Below are 12,682 nucleotides of genomic sequence, written 5' to 3'. Positions count from 1 at the left end.
GAGCGAGTGTTGTGCAACTAGAAGAGCACGGCTTGTATAACCATGATGTCATCTGTGATTCACTGACCCGCTGGCCCATTGACCTACTTTCCTACTCCTCCTCTTCCTCCTCCGATCTAACTTAATTACAGCTACACAGGCAACTCCATTAACGTTTTTAACCAAAAACACAGCAGGTTCTCACAATGAAGAGCATAAAGCGCTGCAAATTACCTGCTAGTACCATTACACATCCTGCATCCTGTTGTTGTTAAAATCACACCACATACAAAGACTTCCTGATCTCTTAAAGCCCCACCAGGAACAGATGGTCAGGTAAGTTAGGATGTGCAAAAGAATCAACAATCAAATAATCCCAAATGACCAGAAATATTCTTCGTCACGAAGGAAAAAACAGACTTATCTATCTTTTTTAATGCTCAGAGAGCAATGTGGGATGCTTCAAATGTGTTTGCATGTATGTGGGTGGGTTAAAGCCTGTTCAGATTTAGGGCAGCAGAGCTCTGAGGATATGAGTCACAGAAGTGGATCTATGGGCGCCTCTCGTCACGCACCGCACCACACCCAGCACCGGGATGCCAGCACAGCAACTGTGCCAATGGGTGACACCACAGCAACTGGCCTCGCTGCGCAGAGTAAAAATAACCTTGATGAATTCCTTCTCAGCTGATTTTCCCTCTGTCATGTAGGGAAAAATGAACCGATCACAGCGATCACCACTCCATCGTGAACTTGAGTCACTAAACACTAAATATTGGGGCGCTGCAGTGGCATGCCTCCAGGAAAACAGGCTTACAGTATATTCTGTAAAACAAAAAATTATTTTGCATCATCTAAAACAGGGGTCACCAACCTTTTTAAGGCTAAGGGCCATTCAAGGGTACCGAGACATAGGAAGGGTAACCATTGCTGTCCCATGAGCTGCAAGGGTTAGCGTTAGCCTAAACTTTTGTTCATTATCAACCTTTTTTTTTTTTTTTTCTGTTAATTTTAAGTTTATTTAGACATTGTCATTTTGAAATCTCTATAAATGATTAAAAAGAAGAGCAACAGAATAAAATTTCAAACTTAGCCCACTGGTGGGTTGTTCTTTATTTAGAAGACTCTGAGGGCCCCCCGTGTGGTCATGGAGGGCACCTTGGTGCTCATGGGCACCGCGTTGGTGACCCCTGATCTAAAATAACCGATGTCCTAGCACAATCATAAAGCACTTTCTTTGAGAGAGCGGATGTTTTTTATGCCTGAGAAAGCCGTCTGTAAGGTCATTATTAGAAAGAACTTTTAAAACTTCAACAGTTGAAAGAATACAAATGCAGATTCTGTAGAATGTCCTAAATTTGTATTGTGTTGATTACACAGTATTGAGTTGTTTTCGTCAACGATGATGATGATGACGAAATTATTTTGTTGAACCAACTTCCATGACAATAACGATAACAGACAAGCTTACTCATGGGTTAGCTCGTGGGTGTGAGTTTTCGTTGACGAGACTAAATAAAGACTAAATAAAAAAACAGATGTATCATAGCAGCAGCGTCAGGGGAGAAAGTAGGCTGGAATGGTCTGGTACTGCGCACTGAACGCTGACAAACTCTGCTCTTCCATGTGTGCTTGTACAGAAATGCATCTTTGCGAGCGCTTATCTCAGAGTCTGTGCTTCACGCTGCAAACTGATGGTTCGCTCTCAGGAGCATGGCTCTTCCTACCCTTGTTACTTACTAAACTATATGTAGCTGATAATCCTCTTCCAAGCCTAAAAAATCCTTGTTTAACTAGTAAAATTATTATTTATTCCAGCTCACAAGAGGTGATGCAAAACCTTCTTTAGTTTCAACCAAAAGAAATTCCTAAATTATATCCAAAGCAAGTATTTAACTGCATGCTGTTTATTTTTGGATAAAGACTCAGATGAAAAGGTACATAGATCTTTGAATATTTTTCTCTCATAGTTTTTATTTCTATCTATTAGAATATTTTTAAACATTGTAGTTCAAATATTTTTTTAATTTAGGTCTGGATTGGCATGGCATTACAAGTAGTGTTGCACCGATACCGATACCAGTAACGGACGGGGCCCCGATACTGCCCTAAAATGGTGTTATCGGTATCGGCGAGTACCAACAAATAGGGCACCGATACCATTTTGAGAGCCATAAGTTTATTCAACTATTGTCACCCACTCCTAGTAGGCAATAAAAAGTTCTACTGGATTCTCTTTGTACAAAGGTAGGCAGCAGCTTGACAAAGCCATGATGGCAATTATTTTACATTATTATGGTATCGGCCAATACTGCACAGCCAGGTATCAGGTATCGGTATCGGGGCCAAAAAATGGCATTGGTGAAACATTAATTACAAGGCAATTATGTAGGTTCTCTGTGTAATTTTCTTATATCAGACCATTAGATTAGATCATTAATTCAATTGATTCCTGTGTTGTTACACAGCTATATAATTAGTAAACTATTTGTGCATTTGCCTTAAATTCAAGATGAACTTTAAATTATTACTTGCCTGAACCCAAATATTGTGGTTTTATTAAACTGCCACATTTCAACCCTTATTAATAAGTAACAATTTTCACTTCAGTAATTAACTGCAGAGAGATGTTTTTGTTTGGTAGCACAGCAACCCGTATGTTCTCTACATGACACATGTCACTTCATGCTACCTGAGACATAGGTATTGGTGACCTTTCAGTGAACTGAAAGGGAACAAAACAAACCAAAACCCAGCATCTAAAAAGTAAACCCTTGAAACGTGCTGATAAACATCTTCCTCCAAGCAGATTTAACTGTATTTATCCTGGATAAATAACTGTACTTATAACAACCTGCAGTCACGGAAGATCACAGTTATGAAAAATCTTACTAATAAAGCACTTTATAAATGAGGTCATGTAAGAAGAAGATTCAAGCTTCACACATCATTATAGCATCTATTGATACATAGCTAATGCTGTGGTTCCTTCAGCTAAAAAATAAAAATATCTATACATCTAGTAATGTTTTACCTATGTCTTTTTTGTTATAAAAGTTACAAATTTTATACACTTTAGACCAACCTAAGTGTTAACAGTAGGCAGCCAGCTGTGTTTCCACTCACACCACACACCTCCGCATGCCCAGAAATACAAGAGCAGCCTTTGTTTTGCATTTTGACTCAGCAGCATACAGAGACGCCAGCAGCACTGACTGGCAAACGCCCCTCGACGGTTGTTGGCTGCCTGCTTCAGAGTAGCAGGACGTCCTCCAGGGGCGTCATCCAGATGCCAAGTGGGTCAGTGGAGTTCAGAAAGGTGACTGGCTGCACGTGGGAAATCAATAATGACTCTGCTGCTAGAGTCACTCATGAAAGGTGGAGGTTAAAAGCTCAAAAATATAAAACAACTCAGCATATCACAATTTGTTGTGATATGCTGAGTCGTCCTGTGATCTGGTGAAGATGGCTCAGGAAAAAAATCTGTTTGCTGCTCATCAAAATCAAGGAGACGTCCACCAGGCACAACTTTTTGATCACTAAAAAGTTGGGTTCCAAACAACTAAAACTTTCAAAGTGCAAAAAGGAGCAGAAAAGTAACATGACCAGTAGCCCCTGAAGTCTAGCTTCCTGCTTCAGTGGCCTGAACTAACATTCATTAGTGGGGAAAAAAAATAAATAAATTCTTTTAAAGAGCTTCAAACATATTTTGTGCTTCCTCTGACTTTGACCCATTACAAAAGCAAAAACAGGAATTATAAATTCCACTCTCAAGCCTTCCACATCCAAAACTGTTGTCTATGCAACTGTGTGTAACGGGTAATAGATCTACACATGAAATTCTTGCTAAAATATGTTTCATAATTGTCCTGTGATGGGTGGTTTTTGGCGCCCCCAACTGGTTGCCAATAAATACGAAGGGAAGCCAAAAATTCCACACAGTCTGTTGAGAGCTCTGCTGTTGTAATCCATCAAATCCGGTTCTCTTCTGAGTAATATTGGCTGTTATGTTCAAATGCTAACTTAGAATTTTGTTACAGTACACACTGACTAAAGGACCAGTAGGGAAGCTCACTGCGCTATTTGTGTGTTGTTGACAATCCCTTTCAGGTAATTTATCTGAGCTATCTCTATAGTTATGCTGCTATAGGCTTAGACTTCTGGAGGACATAGGGACTCCCATTTCATCATTCTGCTTCATTCTATATCTATTCGCCCGAACTGCAGAATCTGTTAGTTCAATCTCTAACGTTCTGCTCTCTCTGCTTTTACTCATTGTAGCTTTGCCCCATCTGTTCCTGTTTGGCTGTGACACCATCCTGGAGAGAAATATCAGCTGTGCTGCTCCCATCAACACACTTCTTTAAAGATGTTGGAGATCGGCCTGTTTTCCAGTGTTGTCCTGTTTCTCTGACTGTGACTGACTGGATGTGCTCTCTTCATCCTCTGAGCTGGCTCGGTGCTCGTCTGCCTGGCTGTGTGTTTCCTGGAAGGGGACGCATTTTACAGCTGCTTTTTGTATCTCCTTCTGTCTCCTTGAACCCCAGTCGGCCTCGGCAGATGGCCGCTCACACTGAGCCTGGTTCTGCTGGAGGTTTCTTCCTGTTGAAAGGGAGTTTTTCCTCTCCACTGTCGCTACAAGCATGCTTAGTGTGAGGGATTGGATTCGAATCAATGAGTCGATGCAATCAACTGGTTTTCCTTAGATAGAAAACTTTGAATCAATTTGACTGTATGATCTGGTGAACTGTAAAGTGCCTTGAGATGACGTGTTGTGAATTGGCGCTATATAAATAAACTGAATTCAATTCAATTATGAAACATATTTTTGCAAGAATTTCATATATATATCCAATACCCGTTACACGTGTAACTAGATCCTGTATGATAAATCAAGCACGCGCTGGAAACATATAACTCAAGCTGCTGCAACTTTCTGCCGAAAGATATGATGCCAATCCAAACAGTAGAGAAAGAAGGCTTCAATCATCTAGTTAGACCTGCACTACACCCTCCCTAAAAGAAAATATTTTTCCAAGATGGTACTCCCAGACAGGTATGAAGAATGCTGTAAAAACGTTCAAGCGCTGGTGTCATCTGCGGATTACAATGCATCAACCGCAGAGCCTCGTTTGAGTCTGACTGTGCGCGATATTAACAGCGGCTGGGAACTATTCCGCTAAAACCTCAAAACCAGCTACTTTCCTGGGCATCACACAGGGGAGAATATTGTGACTGGCTTAAAAGAGTTACACCAGTCTTGGCACCTCAGTGTAGTAAAACAGGTGTTCACAACTACAGATAGCAGTGCTAATGTTGTCAAAGCTCTCAGACTGAATAACTGGACGTGAATGTTCTGTACAGACATCGTCTTCATATTGCCATTGGTGAGTTTCCTTCATTTAGTCCACGACTATATGAAATATAAGATGATAAAATTAAGGAAAGGTGCATCACAATAAGTTAGATTATGGAAGAGTTATTTTGTTTAACTAAGGCTATTCACTATGTAAAACACATTATATGGATATTTCCTAACAGACTGGCATTTATTTAAGTTTACTATTATGATTGATGATTATTGTTCAAGCCTTGTGCTCGTGAATAAGAATCTGAAACTTAAAGAATGATGATGAAATAGATAAACCTACATTCTGCAAATCCTAGTAGGCACACAAACAGACATGTAGGAAGACTAGTATAAAATCTAGGGCTGGAGGTAATAATTATTTAATTCAGTTACCAATTAATCGATTATTAGGGATTCACGATATTGGGATTTTGGCCGATACCTGATATCCGATATTTTAAAACTCATGTAGCCGATAACCGATATCGATACCGATGTTAAAGCTGGACAAAAATAAGTAGTCATTGAAAATAGCAGCTTTGTTATCCATTTCTGAAACTTTGAAAAATAATATACTCAAATATATTTTCATATGCTGATATGAAATTTTTCAAAACGCGGTATGGATCTATTTTACTTTCAAAATCTCGTGAAATTTCATCGTTCTGTTACAAAGTCTCGTGATATTTTGCAAATTCTTGTGAGATTTTGTTTGTAAAATAGATCGATACCGTGTCAATATATCAACATATAAAAATATTGCAACATTTCGTGAATTTTCGGAGGATTTCGTAGCATAACGATGACATATAGCAATATCTCATTAGTAAAAGAGATTGATATGGTGTTTTTAAATGGCAATATATCAGCATATGAAGATATTGTGATATTTTAATGTATCAATATTTTTTCCCTCATCTTTAGAAGAGTTTAAGTCTGTAAAAAAGAAGTTTTTGAGGAAGCAGAAGAAGTATTTTTTTTTTTTTTTTTAGACTTTAGAAACTCAGAAGCTGATCAAATATCGGGTTAAATATCGGTGGGGTGGCCGATGTCCGATATTCAGTTTTATAAGGCCGATACAGGCCGATACCGATAGGGGGCCGATTATATCGTGCATCCCTATCGATTACTAAATGAGTTTATGATTATTTCAATAATTGATTATTCACGGTTAATCAAAATAATTTTCTCAGCCCAAATAAATTCTACAAATCTGTTTAGGTCAAGGAAAGTTCATCTCAAATGTATTCGTACCACATATGGATTCCAAGTTAAAGTTTGTTTTGTTTTTGTTTTTTTGTCAAAATTTTACTCTAACTTAATAAGAAACATTTTGGCCAGAGTCTTAATGTCAGTTCCAAAGTATGTCTGTGGATGGAGTTAAAGATTAGGGTGATGGCAAAGAGCCTCAGAGATCTGGAGCTAATCACAAAAGATAGCTAATCAGAGATACCAGTGGAAACATGAAGAAAGCTTATCAGCCGTTATAAAAAGCACTTCATACCTGCAGCTTTCCTACTGATTATGGGCCATTGTAAAAATGATTTTTCTTTTTTTTTTTGTACACAAAACTGATTTTTTTGAACACCGTGTTTTACATGTAATTGAACACATTTTATTTTTCTTTGAATAAAATTATTTGAAAACTAAATCAGGATTTCCAACTTTGAGCCTGTTGTACCAACCATTTGACACCCATGCTGCATTACAGTGGTGTGATGTTGGAATGTTCAACCAACAAGTAAGACGTTTCAACTGGAATGCTGGAGTTACAAGTCAGTAATTCGGAGCAACACAACCACACCTCGCTTTCCATTTAAAGATGGCTGCTACTTAAATCAACAGTAGGAAAACGGTCTTTGTTTTCTAGCAGTTCCTTAAAATAAGTCATTTTCAATATTTAATAGACGAGATGTTTCTACAATAATGTGTACGAGATATCACATAGAATAGTTCTTGTTGTAAAAGTTGCCATAGAGGATATACACAAGGAATAAAAGATACAAGCATGTATGCTTTTTTTTTCAGCTTTCTGGCGAGGATGAAGCTGGACATTACCTCACGCCATTTCTCAGCTCTGATTTCTGTGGTAAATAAAATGCAGCTATAGCCTGGAAAAAGGTGACCATTTTTTACGAAAACACAGAATAGTCACTTTCTTTCATCCTCAAAATTTAGTATTTTTTTTAGTAAACATATTCAAATTGAATCATTTATTAACAACTCCTTCTGTATAAACCCGTCTGGTGTTCAACATTAAACATCTAAGGAATGATTTACATCGAGGGAATGTAGATAGATGCCCCAAAAGAGACAATCCAACATCCTGAAAAGTCTGGGTTTCTTTAAAAAATCCATTGCTACCAAATGCTATGCAGATTTTCTCCATTTTCTTTGCTATATTTTTATTCTATTAATCATCAAGTATCTGTTATCAGTACCTTAAAGTTCAAGGGTAGGTTTACTTTGTTGTCATGCAAGTCAAATTAAGTGCAAAGATTACACAAAGAAAGCACAGTACAAGGGCTGTGCTAAAACTGTGCCATAAAGTGCTGCTAATGCTTGAGTTTCACTGTTGGCAAAATAACAACATGTCATAAAATCATAAAATAAAACTACAACCCAAGTTAAAAATTCTGAAATCAATAATATCCAACACTGATAACATGGCCCATATTAATCATGTGTTTGCCTTATCAGAACACTTTTTTGTCAGTTTCACTTATATAATTTTAAATTTTTTGCATTATTTCCACAAGATATTCCTGCTCTCAGCAAGTAATATAATCCTAAGGTGAAGCCACCTACCCCTATTAAATCTCACTATTTATAAAAGTCTTATGACTTTTTTGAATAACCTAGCAAAAACAAAAACAAACAGCTGAAACAAGCAAGTAATACTAGTTCTAGATTACCATCAACATTTTTTCAGCACATGCAATCATAGAAAACTGACATATTTTGAAGGTTTTTTAAACAAGAAAACATTTGTAAGCATGTGACTCAGTCAACATTTTTCTTGGATTTATATATTTGTTTTTGCAAAACGACAGATTGTGGAGCAAAAATAGAGCACAATGGATGAATGGCGCTTTGCCACCACGCTTGATGAATTAGGTTCTAACAGCTTCATTAGCACGGACTGAGGATCCTCTGAAAACAATCTCTTTCCACTCGCCACCCTTGCAACCAACAGCCCAACCCGGTACATTATAGCTTAACAGCTAACCTTCACACCTAAAGACTCATTACTGTGGTGAGTTTTCCTTAGACTTAAAAGAGCTCAATATAATAATCAGAGCAGAGGCACTAGTATTACTGAATCAGATACAAAACATCTGGGTCAACATGAAGCTCTTGCAGTATGACAAAATAGGTACCGTACACCTCTGAGTCTCTCATGTTGCTCACATATATCTCAAAGCTGAACTACAACCACTAATAAGAGCTTGTTATGTTATCATATGGAAGTTCTTGTAAGCTGGCTAAAGATATTATGATGAGTGTGTGAAATTATAAAAATTAGGAATATTTATACCCATTGCAATAACCTTTAAATTATCCCTTAAGAGCTCAACAACAGTGATTCCTCTGAGATTAAATTAACTTCTATATTGGTAGCTCATGTTTTATAAGCAGTAAAATGGATCATTTGATTAAGTGGAATAACGAAGCCTGGTAAAGCAATGCTGAATTTATAGTGATCGAAGTTACTTAATCATTAAAGCGACAGTATTTTCCATTTAGCCTCTAGTGGGGGACCTTTGACTTTGAGGTTAAACACCCATGAAAGTAACTGTCAACACAGCACTAAAGCAAAATTAAAGTCTCCCCCCGTGTTTTCAGATAGCAAACTACTTTAGACCAGCACTTTGAGAAGTCACGGAGTCACTAGTAAAGAGGAGGCCACATTCACTCCTCTAGATGAAATCTGCCATCAGAGAACCGAAAATATGTCTGATCAGGTAAGCATATCATGTGCTCTGGGTCATATGACTCATCTAGTGACAGATCAGACCCTCTCAAGTTACGTTGCCTAGTTTTTGAGAAGGGCAGCCTGCAGGGAACATCAATATGCGCCAAGTGCAATCATTTAATGCATCTCAAATTAAGCTAATAAGTGGGTCAAAAGTGATGCTTCAAGAAAGTATTTAGCTGCATCTTTGTGCACTGGAAAAACAATCTAGAAACAGGTAAATAATTTCTTAAATGAAGTGTATTTACCCATAATTTGAGTATGTAATTGAGATAGTTTACCAATGGGAATGAGTTTTACTCTTAAAATAAGAGATTTAGATAATATGCACTTGAAATAAGACAATGCAATTGTGCTTTCTTATTTTAAGTGTAAATTGTCTTGTTCCATGGTCAAAATGTCTCTTTTACCTCCTCAATCCAAGAACAAATGCACTTATTTTAGGAAAAAAATTATTTATCTAGATTTCAATTTTTTTCTAGTGTGGTAATCTCTTTAGACAGGAAAATGACTCTAGTCTGTACTATTACAGGCTTCTTAATGTTTACAATAACCTTATTTCCAAAGGTTAAAGTATGCATTTAAATAGGGCTGGGGTTATAAGTTGAAATTTTCCTTGGTCCTTATTTTCTAATAAGCAAGGAAACATGAATTAATAATGATCCATTTCCACCTACATGAAAAGCTTACAGCATGATGCATTTTTTAGTTGTATTGCAAAGCCTTACTAGTAAAATGTAGTCAAACAGAAGGCAAACAGTTTTACAGAAGAGCATTTCCACCATTTTTAAAATTAGTATATTGATAACCTGAACATACAGAAAAACAGACTTCAAATTTTTCGTTTAGCACTGAATTGCTGACTTGTTGCTACATTGAGAATAATGAGTCTTTTTTTCCCATTTACCTTGACTGTTAGGAAATAATAGCTGACTAAGTAATTAAGTCAGACTTGTTATGTCTTCAAGATCAAGAAGATACCCTTAGCTCTTAGAAAAATGTCAGCGTGACACAACCAGTCCTGTGTGACAAAGGGTGTTCCCTGCTGCTCAAGTCAATGTCAGGTGATAAATTCCTCTCAGAATGTTAGGACATACACAACAGGAACGCTTAGAATGTAATACTAAACTCTTCTTGCCATATCGCAAACGTAATTATTTTCAATCAACTTTTAAACTTTGGTTGAAAGTAAGCTGGCATATTAAAAGCTTTAAATTTTTCCATAGCCATTCTAAGATTTTTAACTACCAATGGCCTAGTATATTAGCAAACTTTGCATTTACTTAAGGGTTCCTCAGGTGGAAAGGTTTACCATTCGTTTTTGTATCATCAATTTCAGATCAGATTTCAGAGCAGTATAATCAAACTGGAAAGACTTTGATCCAATAAACATTTTTTGTAAAGGCTTTACAAGTATTTGCTTTGGTGCAGTAATCTGAAAGGCAAGGTGTATTAGATAAAGCAATGTTGACAAGATAAAGAAACAAAAAAACAATTCATCTTTAATTCAATTGTTTTAGATGTTTCTTTGAAAATCAAAGTGAATTCTGTTTAAAAATCCCTATCCTCTCCTCCGGTGGCTCCTATACCGTTTAGCTTCCTAGCCAGAAAATAAAAATGGCAACACAAACGTAACTGACAACCAGAATGGCTTCTTTATTGCCTTTACCTATTTTTCAGTGCTTTTTTTTTTAGCTAAACTAAATTTTAAATTTCTAACATACAATTGGTTTATCAGTAAATATTGTTGGTGTCTATATCACTTTATTAAAAAACATTGATCCCATCCCAACATTAAAAACACCTGAGGTCAATGAATGAGGGATTAACAGGCATATTCCAACACCTATCATGCTGAGAAGGGCATAAATTCATTTAAATGAATTCACTGGAGAATAGATGTCTGAAGCATGATGAAGGGAGGGCGTTGATAACCAAGATTGAGAACATCTGTGTTAAAAGAAATATAAAAAATAAACTAAAAAAAAAGGTAAATTCTCATGGTTTATGCATTCAACGACCAAAAGCACAAGGAATTCTGACTTTAAATGAATTTACTCTTTAAGGTACTTAAAATTATACATTTCCAGATTACATTTTCAGTGTTAATCATGCACTTCTTCTATGTAGATTCAAACCTTAAAATCAAGCTGAAGTAAATAAATGTATCAGAGTATGGCAGAATCGAATTATAACAAAACATGTAGACATGTAAATTATTAAGGTTTTAACATGGCTAATAAGAAGGGGGGTTTGCACTGAGGTTATTGAGGCTGGCAGATGGAACCAATTTATTTGTTTTGGGGCAAATACAGATTTGAAGCGGTCTTAAAAGCCCCCATTAAGCAGGTGAACCATTAAATCAGGGACCAAACAGGACAGGTTAAACATCCTGACCACCAGGATACTCATTAACTGTCTTTAGAAAAACAGAAATTTGACTTTGAGAGTAAAAAGGTAAAAAAAAGAAGAAGTTGTACATTAATTAGTATGAGGAAGAACTGGCATGCATTTTAAAACTATAAATGTAAATATTTATATGAAATCGGAAAGATCATCGATAGAGCAAAAATGGCTTGTATCTGTTCTGCGAGTAAGTTTGCGATGTTTGAGCAGCAGATGTATCCGTCCATGCCCTGATGCCGGCCGGCTCCAACGGGGAGACACCGCCGGAGGGCGGCTGTCGCCACCTAGCTTACCGGCTAGAGTCACCAACCAAAACAATAGCTTTATATTTCAAAACACTGCGATATGTGACGCGCACAAGTTTGTAATGCTGCGTAGTAATAGTGAAACAGTGTTTTTCTTTAAAAACCCGTAGGTAACTTTAACATGTAAAAGATGCCTGCATTTAACTGGTCCGTAAAAGGTGGTGTGCGGCAGTTAACCCAGTTTTAGCCGAAGCTAGCTAGCTAACGTGCCACATTAGATAAGAATGTGGGTCACTGGGCCTTCACTGTTATTAAACGGCTATTACCTGGGCTATCATTGTAGTCCATCCGAGTCTGATTAAAGTGTTCACGGAGCTTGTCGACAAAGATGCCACAGTTAGAAAACGGCTACAGGGTTGAAAGAGTGACGCTTACCTCCGTGGAGTCCAGTCTTTCGTCAGGATATTCCTGCACCCGGTGGCGCTGCTGGCGGTTAACTGCGCAGACTGACTGAGGAGGCAGACTGACTGACTGACTGAGGAGGCAGAATCACTGAGGAGGGAGGCAGCCAGAGGAGGCAGCTTGACTGACTGACAGCGGGAGAATGACTGAGGAGGCTGACTGAGGCAGGCAGACTGACTGACTGAGGAGGGAGGCAGACTGACTGACTGACTGAGGAGGGAGGCAGACTGACTGACTGACTGAGGAGGGAGGCAGACTGACTGA

General features: G+C 37.6%; 1 protein-coding gene across 2 annotated transcripts in view; it reads right to left on the bottom strand.

Annotated features, from left to right (window-relative positions):
• Positions 1-12,622, bottom strand: part of clock (clock circadian regulator) — a 31,135-nt gene extending 18,513 nt beyond the window's left edge. The window contains exon 1 of one of the 2 annotated variants that reach the window (XM_015385539.1): positions 12,392-12,622. The gene's annotated coding sequence lies outside the window, so the exon portion shown is untranslated. Of the gene's footprint in view, positions 1-12,282; positions 12,303-12,391 lie in introns of those variants that run through there. The other variant, XM_015385538.1, reaches the window with a different exon arrangement.
• Positions 12,623-12,682: the final 60 nt, after the last annotated feature.

The sequence above is a fragment of the Cyprinodon variegatus genome, unplaced genomic scaffold (assembly GCF_000732505.1).
Source record: "Cyprinodon variegatus isolate N-32 unplaced genomic scaffold, C_variegatus-1.0 Scaffold343, whole genome shotgun sequence".
Classification (NCBI taxonomy): domain Eukaryota; kingdom Metazoa; phylum Chordata; class Actinopteri; order Cyprinodontiformes; family Cyprinodontidae; genus Cyprinodon; species Cyprinodon variegatus.
Note: the sequence above shows the minus strand (reverse complement) of the source record. Positions and strands in the feature narration are given on the sequence as shown.